Source organism: Phodopus roborovskii, unplaced genomic scaffold, assembly GCF_943737965.1.
Source record: "Phodopus roborovskii unplaced genomic scaffold, PHOROB, whole genome shotgun sequence".
Taxonomy (NCBI): Eukaryota; Metazoa; Chordata; class Mammalia; order Rodentia; family Cricetidae; genus Phodopus; species Phodopus roborovskii.
The window spans coordinates 10,471,390-10,485,841 of NW_026126511.1; the positions used below are offsets into that span (position 1 = coordinate 10,471,390).

Here is a 14,452-nt window from a genome sequence, read left to right on the forward strand (position 1 = left end):
CCTGAAAAAATAAATAATGAAAGTAATATAAAATAATGATCCAAATAAAGTTTTGTAGTTTAAATTGATTTGGTCAAGGGATTCATCATGCAAATAAGAAGAGAAACTAACCCGATTGTCTTCTAATCAAGCTTTAAATTTAACAATAGACTCTAATTGTAGCAGTACATAAGACTTCATTTAGTATTACATTAAGCAATGATCTTAAATATTATATAAAATATTCAATTGCATGAGATTAAGATTAGACTGTTACAAAGAATTAAATATTAAAATCGAATAGATAACTAGCCATGTTCATGAGAAATAATCATGTTTTGGGGGATAGGAAAATATGAATAATATTGGATGTTTACAAAATAAGGTTTAGGTTTTTGAAGAATTTTTTTTTTTTTCAGGAGATGGTGAGTTTTATTTTTTCTTGTCTGGAAAGAGGTTTGATTATCTCTTGAATCTTCCGGGGTGGAGACTAGAAGAAAGTACAGCATGTGGAGGTCTACTCTGCATGGTCAACTCCCTCATTCTCATCTTCACCATCCACGGAGAGAGCAGCATACCTGCTTGCAGAACTGAACTTGGAGGCTGGGTCTTCTCAGATTTCTCTGGCTCAGGTGCAGATCCGGATTCTTTATTTTTGCCATCTTTCCTATCCAACTCCTTCCCGTGGTCTTTGTCCCCTCCATCTCCAAGACCACGACTTGAGATCCCAGTTTGGCCTTTTGGGACAATTACCCCATCTATTTTATTTTCATTTTTTCTTTATGGTCCATCCTCAGAGAGCTGAGCTGGAGCTACTTTCCCTCCACCACTTGTAGGGGACTGCTGCTCTGTGTCTGAGCTCTGAGATCCAGCAGGAGGGTGAGAGCTTCGCTTCACCCACGCAGCATTCTCCTTTGGTAGAGGGTCTGGCATTACCTGTAGAGGCTGAACAGGTTTAGAAGGTTTGGAGGTTGGAGAGTGACAGTCTTCTTCCTTATTGAGGGTTTCATTTTCTAGAGACTTCTCACTCTCTCTCCTTCGTGTATTTCAGCCAGATGTGGCTGAGGTCCCAGTCTGAGATGACTCACTTCCTGTCCTCGACCATTCTCTTTCCTGAGTTTCTTTACTTCGTCAATTTGGGTGTCTCTCCCGTGGCCTGCGGTCTAGTTTCGGCTCATCCAGCTGCCGTTACAACTTCTCTTGCTCATTTTGTAGCCGCTCTTCTGCTTCTCTTTCTCCAGCAGCTTTGCCCCTCCAAAGATAGAAGCCGCTCGACTAGACTGGGAGGTGCTAGCAGAGGGATCATCTTCCTTAGGAGTACTCCGAGGCTTTAGATTCAGTTTGGGTCGTTGGGAAGAATGGGGCTCTGTCATCACGACTATAATCGTTCAAAGCTTAATCATCCCTGGAGCTCCAGGACCTATAGTCCCTTCTGTTATCCAGGTCTTCATAGCGGTCTCCACCTCCTCTGTAGTCTTCATCCCTGCTAAATGCTCTTCTGCCACTGCCTATCCTGGAGTCAAAGCCTGGGTCACAGTCTCTTCTGCCTGGGTCATCATAGCAATCCTGGCCCCCCATAGCGATCCTTATCTCTGCGAGGGCCATCTCCATACCCAGCCCGATGACATCTTCCCGATACCGATATGAATCATAACAACCTCGATACTTGTCTCCAAAGCTATCATTACTTCTTCTAAGTGGGTAGTCATCAAAGCTGTCTGTGGCAGGAAGGACCCTCCAGTCTGTGTCTGTTATGACATTTCACAGGTGTAGCTTCCTTTCTATTCAAATACATGATATTAGTAAGTTTTCTGTTTTACAACAAAGTGATTTCTATTTTCCTGGTTTCCTCAGTAAATATATATATATATATATATATATATATATATATATATATTTATTGTCGAATCAATTGCTTACAGAAAGAATGGAGATAAAAGGAGAAGTTGAGTCTACCTTTTCCATACATTTGTATTGGGGCATATGGTGATGCAGTCCTATAAAATTTCCCAAATATTTATGCTATAATGGACATCAACATGTCTAATGTATATTATATTTTTATATTGCTTCTTATAGAAATGCTCATTTAAGTTCCTGATAAATTCAACATAGCAATAAGAAAAATCTCTTGGTCAAGATAAACAAACACTTCATAGAATAAGTAAATGAAGTCTTATTTAATAAATTCAAATAATTGAGGAATCTAGGATCTGAGGTAAATATTTTTAGTTAATTTTTATTTAAATTAAAAACAATCATATTTTATATACCAAGTCCAGTTCCCTCTTCCTCCCATCTTCCCATTCCCTCTACTATGTCCCCATTCCACCCACCATCCAGTCCTCAGAGAGGGTGAAACCTCCCATGGGCAATCATCAAAGTCTTTCACATCATCTGTGGCAGAAGTGAGGCCCTTCCTCTGATCTAGAGTGAGTCAGAATCCCTCCAAAATGAATGGCTTCAAAAAGTTCATTCATGCATTAGGGATAAATACTGGTTCCACTGCCAGCAGCCTCATAGACTACCCTGGCCTCTCAACTGACACTCACATTCAGGGGTGCTAGTTCTGTCTTATAAAGGCTCTTCAGCTTTCAGTCTGGGGTCAGAGAATTCCCACTTGCTAAGGTCATGTGTGCATGTGGGTTTGCCTAGCATGTTCTTGACCTCTTTGCTCATTATTCCTCCCTCCCGCCAGCTTGATTCCAGGAGTTTGGCTCAGTTCTTAGCTGTGAATCTCTGCTTCTGCTTCAATCAGCTACTGGAGAGAAGGTCATGTTTGTCTTTATGTGTCTTGGTTACGTACATGAAAATATTGAAGTAATTCTGTCCTGCTTCTCTGTTTGGACATTCAAAGTAGTTTACATAGAATCTAAAATATGGTATATTTCCTAGACACATAGTTATAGAAGATGGATTATGCATAATTGAGTTTCTGGCTTAATGGGTCCATGGGAACCCACAAGCACTCTAGGTTATGTTCAAGACCGTAGATTGCTGTCCAGTAACTGAGGTAAAATTCCCAATTCCATTGCTAAAAACTATACCTGCACAACACAATTAAAATTAAGAAGTTGAGCTGTTGCCCACATGGAGTCTTACCTACTACACACTAGCATGATTGGTATAGAAAGATACCCTGCATGCTACCAAAGAAGAAATATTAACATAACCACATTCATCTTGTTCTAAAACAATGTCCTGTTAGCATGATATTCTAAGATATTAATGAAATAAAACTCAAGGGAGTGTCCAGCCAATATCTGATTTGATTTAAGGCCTATAACACAGGATGGAAAACACAGCAAACATTCCTTGTATCACCAAGAGCCCGAGACAAGATAGCTCAGGAACCGAGCATAAAATTGAGTACTAATGTTCCATTTTTAAAGGAGAAATAAAATGAATATTAATGACATTCTGTTATACTCATAAATCAATCTCTGTGTCAGCCATTCCTCAGAAGCAACACCCTACAACACATGAGAAAAAACTCTGAGAACCAGAGCCAGATGGACACTATTCAGAAAGTGAAAGACTTTGGAACACAGAGTTTTAAAGGAAATCTCCATCAAATCTCTCTTCCCAGGGCTCAGAGAATGCTGCAGAAGAGGAAGAGTAAGAGGCTAAGAGCCAGAAGTGATGAAGAACACCAAGAATACAAGACTCTATATATCAATAGGATTGATTCACATATGAAATCATAGAGTCTTAGAATGCTGAGAATTCATGTGTCTGCTACAAATGAGACCCTATAGATGACAGGAGAAGTAGACACTAATCCTGAAGCTATCCCCAAGTGAAACATACTTGCAAATGGAAGTTTAGTTTAGTTTTCTCCAGAGGCATATCACTGGGGGGGGGGGGGGATTACTAGTATGGGTAGGCTGGATGCCAGTAGGAGATGGCCAACAAAAATTGATCTAAGTGCTACCTGACAGGTTCCTTGTCTTAAAATGTCATGTCATGGATTTTAATTTTTGTATATTTTTTAAAAATTACCTTATTTTCATATATATATACATATATATATGTTGCATAGCATATACTATATACTATATATTATATAGAATATATAATATTATAGTCCCTTTGTATCTATACTATTACTTCCCATGTTTTATGAATCTGTGAGCAAATGGGTTTCTACAATTACATTTGTTACCTGTGTATTTTCTTGGGCTCTTTTCTTTGTTTTTTCCTATGTCCTATTCCAATGTGTTTGTTTTTGTTTTATTACATTTCATTTCATTATTTTATTGTTATTCCTTAACATTCCATTTGTTCAGTAGTAGAAACAGAAAATGGGTAGAAATGGATGTGAGGGTATGTGGGAAGCAAGTGGGAGAGATAGAGGGAGGGGAAACTATACTCAGTATATATTATGTCAAATATGCAAACACATAAGTTTCTCTGAACTAAAAATATATAAAAATACACAATAGGAAAACTGTCTAGCATCAGTTTCTTGTCCAAATGGCTAGTCTTGCTATATTGGAAGGTGGATTCTTCAATATCCACCTTCCATCTGACTCAGCTGGTTTTGCCAAGAGCAGTTGTGCCTCACTGTTAAGAAAAAAACCCCTAAACCATTTTAAATGCCATATTTTGGAGGTATTTAAAAAGTTTTAAAAATGCCTATCAAGTTGAAATTTATCTATATATCTAGAAAACCTAACCAAACTAAACATAAGATTTGACAATCATAAGTAACTATCTACAATCTGTACTTAATTGTACATTACATTATTAATTGAGCTATATAAACACAATACCTAAATAAGAGGAGAAATATACCTATCAAAAATGACCTTAAATTCCTATCAATATGTGAAAATTCATTCCAAGGCAAAGTATTCATTTCTATACTATAATCCCCTTGATACCATTAAAAGAGATTGGTTGTGATTATTAACCATTTATAACCAACATCATTTAAATGAAAACAAACACTTTTAGAAAATATTTAGTAATCTTTCCAAATTGCTTCCTGCTGGATGGGGATGCTGTAATATCATGGCAGTCCTAAGAAGACACAGAAATCCTGGCAGTAGTGTCCCAGAAGTTTTGAATGTTGGATCACCTGGTGCACTGTTTCACCTGTCTTGCTTGATCAAAACACGTTCTACTGGAAGGAAGGAATCCACAGCTTTTTATTTTCTGTGGAAACAAAAATAGAAATTCTTTTCCCCAGTACCTGTCCTTAGACTTAAATTTTCAAACCAAGGCAGTTTAAAAATATATAATTTGGATTAATTCAGCAGCATTGATAATCAAGTGTGTTTTAGCAGTTGCTCCTTCTTTAGCAGTTGAAAAATTCAGACAACCCAACAGCGTATAGTATCCAGACTCTGTGTGCTTTCCATCTTCACGTGGCTTTTTTATTACTCTATTACTTTTACTTCTACTTTTCAATTTTTGAAACAGAGTTTCTCTGTGTAATTTTTCCCCATCCTGGAATTCACTCTGTTGTAGCAGGCTGGCCTTGACCTCACAGAGATCTATCTGCCTCTACCTCCTGAGTGCTGGGATTAAAGGTGTGTGCCACCAAATACAGCTGTTCTCTTCCTGTTTTCTATTTACTTTTTTTGTAAACCACTTCATCCTGTTTATTTTCCACTCCCAAGCCTACATTCATTTTAAAACACACTGTAAACTTTTAGAGATTTTTCTTTTCTTAATCTGCCTTTATTACATACTTTATCTTTTTCTGGCCAGGAGTCTTAATATCTGCCAAACAACAACATCGCTTTCCAATATGGCAGGGCTGCGTATACCACCAGCCGTGAGAGATGTGCTCACTGCCTTAGTCTATGCTGCCATCAAGCAACATGCTGCTGGCTTGGGGATGTGGCCATTACCACTGCCAGCTGCTCATACACACCGTTCAGTTGTTACCAGGGCCACTTAAAAATGCCCTGTGGCTTTTTTCTGCTTATGCCAAGTCAGGAAACCTCCCTTAAAGGAGAAGTCTAAGTTTCTGCTTGTCTCTAGAAAAACAGAGCCTGCCTGAGAAAAATGCAGCTACCAAAGAGCCTTGCTTGTCTCTATTGTTTTTTTTTTTTTTTTTTTTCTAAAATCCATTTTTAAATTTTGTCAAGTTTTAAGCGGAAGTTCTTAATACCCGCATTGTAGGTGCGGTCCCACAGCCATGTCAACCCCAAAATAACACAAAGAGACGCTGTATTAGATATAAAGCTGTTGTCCATTATTCGTATTTCTTATTGGTTAGCTCTGTCTGAAATTTTATCTCATTTTTTATTAATCTATGTGGTTTTGCTGGAGACCTTTCTTATGTCATGTCCTACATTTGACTCCTCCTATTACATCCCCCTAGAATCTTCCTTGTCTTCTATTCCTGCCTATCTTGCTTTCTTATGGGCAAACAGAGCTTTATTCATTAACTAATAAGAGAAATATATTTACAGAATGACATCTCCCATCCATTGGCTGTTTAAAAGTTGTGTTATATGAATTATATAAAGATTTTCTGTTTATTTGTACTTTATGTTTATTAATTTGATGGGTTTTTAAATCATTGATATTCTTGAATGTTAGGAGCTATTGAAATGCAGAGTATTCTCAAATGTTTGCTCCTGTAGGAAGAATGCTGAGTTGCTTTGGAGACAGGTTCAATTCTCAGGTCCATTTATTCAGAACATCATTCTTTTCTTAATTATACAGGTCATAACTTTTGTATTTCTCCTCAGGTTCAATTTTACCTGAGTGAATAAACAATTAGAATTGTACTCTGTAATAAATGTTAAAGCTGTGAAAAAATATGACATGCAAGTGTTTCTAAACTATTGAGGCATATAAAAATTGACTCAGGGAGTTTTGGGTTTCTTACTCCAGACATTATCAGATAACAAATGTGTCAAAAAATATGATGATGACTATATCCCATGAGTTCTGTGTTTAACAAATAGAAATATAAAATTGAATTTCTTATATGCAGATTTATGTCACCTGCTTTTTTACAATGTCCAATAGCTTTACATTTTTGGAAGTTGTAGCTTCTACATTATTTTCAATAGAGTTAAAAAATTTCTGATAATATGAACAGAAAATTTAATATGATATAAAACCTGATTGGTATTACATAAGATTGTATAATATATAAAACCAAGATAATTTTATTTTGAATAAATTTTGTAAATATAATTTTATATGTATTTTATGAAATATATGTCCTCAGTTCTTTTTTTATTATTTAATTTATTATTTTGCATGTCTATCCCAGTTCCCTCTCCCTCCCTCCTTCCCTCCCTCCCTGTTACCCTCTCTCCCCTCTAACATGCACCCTAATCACCCTCCCCTCCCTTCCCCTCTACCCTAATTCCACATGCAGGATAATGCCATCCAGTTGGGGTCATGTAGATCTGACTAGGGACTAGGGCTTTTCTCCTGTCTCTAGGTTAAGGCAGTTATCCCTCTGTGGGGAATGTGTTCATAAGGTCCTCTTGGGCACAAGGGATACATCCTGGTTCCACTGTCTGAGGTCCCTCAGACTGCCCAGGCCTTCTGGCTGAGACCATATTCAGGGGGGTCTGAGTCAGTCCCATGCTGGATTCCCAGCTATCAGTCTGGGGACCTGTTAGCTCCTCCTAGTTCAGGTCAGCTGTCTCTGTGTGTTTCTGCAACCTGGTCTTGTCCTCTCCATCTGCATCTGGGTATGTCCTCAGTTCTTATTTCCTTTCCTTCCTTCTCTTTTTATAAGGCTTTCCATGTCCTAGGTAAGTCTGTATTTTTGAGGGGCATCTCAAGCCAAAAGGGATCCATGGTTTACTTTCAATAATTCTTTACAAATATCAAATTATTATCAAAGGAAGATAATTAGTTTAGAAATATTTCTGGCAGGATGAACATTTGCAATTAGTATGAAGAATACTGTATTAAATAGACAAGTTGGACTTGATTAAAACTCTGGTGGAGATTTTAAGCTTTGAGATGAACTCTGAAAAGTTCCTGAATCCACCAGGGACTGTTCTGCTCAACGTGGCTAAGTCTTACATTTCGTAAATTTTAATTAATTCGTTTAACCACAAATTTTCACAGACACTGGTGAACAGTGTTATGTTCTAGGGTAATCCTTTATGGAGAAAGTTCTCACTGAGAAACACATTTCTTGTTTATGAAACTGGTAGGAATATAGGAACAGACTGATGTTTCAAAGAATCAGTCAATATTGACAATTCACATTTCTAAGAAAATATACTCTTAGAAAAGAAAGGAGAGGAAATTATATCCAAGAAGAAACCTGAGCAAACACAGTTTACAGAGAGGATATCAAGTTTTTCACAGTGCTGGCAAACTGTATTAAAATAATTATAAAAATAGTATACTGATCATTCCTAATTATTTTAATGTAAATACTAGTCTGCATATATATGTATACACACATATAACTTTCTGAGAAGTCACATGAAAAAACTGAGATGAGGAAATTGTGCGATTAATGAAATGGCGTGGAGGGGAGTCAAGAAAGACAATTTTCATGAACCTGTGTAAGAAGAAGGTAAGGTTAAATTAAGAAAAAGTTCTTACTGTATTAAAAACCACATATATTAAGTCTAAATATGTTAGCTTATGTGTTTTGGTACATATAGTATTTAATTTTTTAAAATCAACCTATAATTTTGTAGATCATGTTGATATCAAAGAATAATTATTTTTCAAATGAATGAAACTTGACAATAAAACTACATTGATTAGAAATGTATTTTAAAATACTTTCAAATATTCATAGGAAAAAGAGTAACTGTAATTTTATCATAGACAATGTTGAATCACTATTTACATTATAGTCGTGATTCATTTACTTATAAAAAGAACTCAATATGAAAAAAATGCAGTAAAGGACAATCTGTTTTCATTTAAATTAGGTGTGAAAACATGACTTCATATGCTCGAATTTTTAATTTATGTTGATTTTGATTTATTCTCATTCTCTATTTTCTTTTCTTTCATTGAAAATAAATTGATTTCTTATATAAGAAATCCTGATAATTTCTCATCCCTGTACTCCTCCAAATCCCTTCACACAATTCTTCCTCTTTCAATCCATTCTTTTTCTGTCTCTCATTAGAAAAAAAAAAAACAGACTTCCAAGAGATCACAAACATAAAATATAGAATATAGAAAACATAAAATATATCATATAGAAATTGGACATAGAAACTGAGCAAGAGGAAAAGGGTCCCAAGACAGGCATAAGTGACAGATACACAATTCTTCTCATACTCAGAAGACCCAAAAGATATTAAACTAACAGCTTTGATATGTAGACAGAGAATCTGATGCTTTAATGGAGAACCTATGTGACTTTGCACTTGACGCTTCAGTCTCTGTGAGCCCATGGGTCTAGTTAAGTTGATTCAGAGGTCCTTGTTTTCCTCTAGCCCTTCTGGATGTTACATTTTTATTTTTTAATCATCTTTATAGAAAACTCTGAGCTCAGAGTGGAGGAATTTGATGGAGAATTACCATTTAGACTCTTTCTATGTAATGCCTAAATGTGAATCCAGACATCTGTTCCCATCTGCCTCTGGAAGAAGTCTCTTTAATTAAGGTGTTAATCTATGCTTGTAATAGAATATCATTAGGAATCATTCTTTTTGTTTACACACCAGTAGTGTTTGGTATTTCCTAGGTTTCTGTGTTATCTAGTCTCTGTTTCTTGGTTACCCATGCAGTGTCAAGTATGTGTTCCTCCTCCAGGGGTGAGCTTTAAGTCAAATCAGATATTTGTTGACTTATCTCAAAAGTTCTACAGTACCAATGCACTAGTATGTTTTGCAGACATGACTGTTTGTATGTAACATATTTTGTGACTGGCTTTGTGTCCAAGTTTCTCTTTCTGTAGCTTGCAGTGTACTTTACAGCACCAGATACTAGGACATAGGAGTAAAGGGACCATGTAAGCTCAAGCTTGAATCTTATTCAATGAGTGGTGTGGGATCTGCCCTCTGAAAGGGGCGTGACTGTCACTTTGTGGAGAAAAACTCTGTCTTATCAACCTCATGGGTTGTTTGGTGATTTCTGTGAGTTTTTTTTTTTTTTTTTTTTTTTTTTTTTGACCAACCTAACTCCGTCCTGCTACTGGAAGCCATGTTTGGGGCCAAGAGATGGTCAATTAAGACTCCATCTCAACAATTATTAGTAGTCTTCATTATTATCACCTCTACATATTCAAAGAAGTTTCCAGTGCACAAGATTTCCACACCTCCCCAAAATGCACAGAATTACAGCTTTCTTTGCTGCTCTTCATCTCTCTTGCTGATTCCCCTACTTTCATCCATACCCATCTGCAGTCCATCTGAAAATCTGTATTATCTCCAAGAGAGACCCACAGTTCCCTCCTGGAGTACTCTTCTTTACCTAACCTCTACAGGGTTAGAGATTGTAGCTTGGCTGTCATTTATATAGTTGCTACTATCCACTAATAGGTGAATACATACCATATTTGTCTTTCTGGGTCTAGGTTACTTCACCGAGGATGAATTTGAGGTAAATGTATAGAATTAGAAAAACATCATCCTCAGTGAAGTTTTTCTAATTCAATACATTTACCTCAAATTTCAGTATTCCACCTTTTTAACTGCTGAGTAATACTTCATTGTATTAATTTTCCACATTGTCTTTCTTTATCCATTCATCTGTTGAGGGACATCTCGGTTATTTCCAGTTTTGGACTATAATGAATAAAGCCATTATGAATATGTTTGAGCAACTGCCCTTGTAGTAGGGTGGAGCTTACTTTTGGCATACGCCCAAGAGTTGTATAGTAAATGTTGAAATATGACAATTCCCCATGTTCTGAGGAACTGCCATACTGATTTCCACAGTAGCACTATAAGATTACAGATCTAACAGCATCAAAAGAATATTCTCCTGCTCCATAACCTTACCACTGATGTGGTGATTTTAATAACCTGTCCCCATAGGAACAACAACTGAAGAACATAATTGGTCCTCAGTTGGTGAAAATTTTGGGAAGGATTTGGAGGTGTGGCCTTGTTGGAAAAAGTTTGTGACTGGGGTGGGCTGATTCTAGGTCTTCTGCCAGGTAGGGCTGTGGAAGAGCCAGTCCTGCTGGTCCCTCTTTGTGGCTGAGCATGATGGAGAGTGTCAATGACCCAGAACCAGACTGAGTCAGGAGCCTTTCAAAGTAGGATCTTCTTTTACTGTTACAGGCAGGTACTTATATAGTGTTGAGAAAGTGAGTAGGGACCTCAGGATGGGGTGAAGAGAAAGGACCAATAATATTCCACCACCTTAGCAGTAGCCAGGCAGAGACAGCTCCATATCAGGCTATGCTGGCCAGGGACAGGTTGCTAAACTCAAAGCAGACTCAAGAAGTTACACTGAGCTTACTAGACCTTGACCTTGTGTCTTTTTATTTTATTTTTATTTTTATTTTATATATAGATCCCAGTCCCCTCTCCTTCCCTCCCTTCATTCCTCCCTTCCTCTCTTCCCCCTCACATACACCCAGACCACCCTTCCCTCCTACCCCCCACCCCCAATACACATGTAGGTCTATGCCATCCAGGTGGGGTCATCTAAATCTGTCAAGTCATTTGAGTAGGGACTAGAACTTCTCTCCTGCCTCTAGGTTAAGGGAGTATCCTTCAATGGGGGATGTGCACCAGGAATCCATCCTGAGCTTGTGTCTTTTACGGTACAACAGGCTCAGAGGTAAAAAATAACTTATGGGTATAATAAAAGTTATATATTAATTTAATATTATACCCATTTAGCAAAACAGCAATAGTAGATATCATTTTAGGACCTATTTCAAGTCTAGTCATAGGTTAGATTTTATTTACTTACACTAACCTTACAAATGCAAAATATTTACAATTGAAAATTTTTTGAATGAATTTAGAATAGTAAAAATCATTAAATTTTGCATTTTAGCATCTTGCTTGTATTGTCATTAAAATATAATTTTCTAGATTTGTTATAGCTTTTGATTTTCTGTTAAATTTTAATCAGCTATTTTCCTGATCCCTTTAATATAATAGGTATCTGTGGTTAACATCGATAACTTTATTTACAAAAGCAAAATCCAAGACATATACAGTATAACTTGGAAAATTATCATCAAATTATTAAATCAAGCAAGGATTATTACTCATTACCCTAGGAAGAGTAAAATATGGTATATGTATCTAAGGATTAAATAGAAATTAAATCTATGTCAAATGTATTTTAAATTGTCTTAAAATTATTTTTTATTCCTAATATTACCCTTCTGATGTAGAAATTTCAAAGGATATTTTCAAAGTCATTTCATCCAAGTCATCAGTTTAGAAATTAATAGACAAATTTTAAAACATTAGATTAAAAAAATGAATATGTAAATTTCCCAATGAGACATTTATGAGAATAAGAAAATGAAACATAACATTTCCTGTTTATTAAGTAGAAAGATTTTTTTCATAATTCTTGGTTATGTAAATACACATCTTTTATATAAAATTTGACAACATTACAATAGAACAAATCAAATGCCAAAGAGATTTTAAAGTCAGTATGTGCAAACATAGGAAAATAGATTTTCCATATGTTTCTTAAAATCCTATTTCAAGATTTATTTATTCGTTTTTAGCAGCATTGCTTTTTGTGAAAATAAAATTTGACATTTTATTAGTCTCATGATCTCATTGTAATATTGATTTAGAAACATTAAAACTAGTTCAGTCAGTATATTATTAAAATATATAGGGATCATCCTGTAATTATTTTCAATGATGGAAATCCTAAAAAAAAATATTCTGAAACTAACCAATATACCATAATATTAAAAATTTGCTTTTACAGTACTCGTTTATGTTGTAGTTAAATTACTCACATATTGCAATTATCATTTTGTAAAATGCAAAATACTTTTGACTTATAGAGATTTAAGCATTATATAATCAGTCATTTAAATTTAACCTTTAAATAATCACAAACATGTTCAAAGTCAACTAATTGTTAATGATGTCTAAACATTAAACATCTGATCCTTAATTATTATTTATGAAAGATTTGTGATTCCCAATTACCTCTATACTGAATGAGAATTATACAAACTTTGCAGAAATCATAAATTAACCAGAAAAAAACATTTCATTTTACTATGTACACATTCATTAATATTAATACATATAAAATATATTCAATGGTATTAAACTGCCTACATTTCTAATTCACATACATTGCATGTGTGAATTTCCTGATTTTATACATTTCAATTTCATAAAACATGTAATAACTGAATGAGTTGTTCTCAAAATGAAAGTTGAGTCATTAGCCATATTAAAATATACATTTTTAAGTGTTTTTCTCAGCAATTTTCCTTTGTAGCTAAAATGCAGTTTGCATCTTACTAGCTTTTACTTTTTGTCTCTGGAAGCTGATAGAAATCATGCCAACATATCTGACAAACGTTCCTATTAATTACAGCTGCCTATCCTCAGGCATGCCTGATACCATGGAACCAATTGTCACAGAATACAGTTGCTTAAATGGCTTTCCCCTCACGGCTACAGTGTCCTTTTCAACATTAGCAGCTATCAGCTGGAGCTTAAGTGAACTAGAGGCAGAGTTGAGGCCAAGAATAGGATTTGAAATATCTGTCTTTCACATTAGGGTGCATGTGTGGATAGGCGGAAGAGGGTTGCAATACAGTTAACCAGTCTCAATCTTTATTTCCTTTTCTAATTATTCAAGTTTCGCCTGTCTCCATTACTTCCTCCTTAATTTTTATGCTGACTGTATATACAACTTTTCCACTATAGCACTGTTGAGAGTAAAGACTTGAGCAGCAGTGTCATGTACCCTCAGGTGCCTACACACAGTGTTATTGATAATTAAATCAGTATGACAACTATGATTACATAAATAGCTTTACTGCATTATTTGTAAATGAAGTCTATGGTTTAGGGTGGTATTCATTACTTTTGTTGTATAGTACTGTGATTTGGGAGGGGAAAAGTATATGTCAATCAACAATCAATCCTGATATTAAACTATCATATAATCATTTACCATCCTATGATTCTCTTAGGCATACCTGCTTTTTTCTCATTTTCCATGAATACTATAACATTCTAAACTTCTTAAAGGACACTAATCATTTATGCATGTACTTGAAGTAATTACAAAGGTTAATGTGAAGTTATTGATAAATATTTATAATGTGTGGTGATTAAACCTATCTAATTAAAATCTAAATCTTAAAGTAATTATTTTTGTAGTAAAGAAAATTAAAATGTAATGCTTAAGTTTGTAAATAAAGGATGTACTTTCATTAAACACATTCTGTGTAATACATGGTTTTTATAATTTTCTTGAAATTATATTTAATAACATCATTTCCTCCTTAATTTCCTCCCTCCAGTCCCTCACAAGTACTCTCCCATGTTCTCTCCCTCAATTTAATGACATCATTTTAATTGTTTTTATGTATATCTTTAAAATA

At 35.3% G+C, this 14,452-nt stretch overlaps 1 pseudogene; it reads right to left on the bottom strand.

Moving 5' to 3' along the window:
- Positions 1 to 449: 449 nt before the first annotated feature.
- Positions 450 to 14,066, bottom strand: LOC127230439 (eukaryotic translation initiation factor 4B-like; annotated as a pseudogene).
- Positions 14,067 to 14,452: the final 386 nt, after the last annotated feature.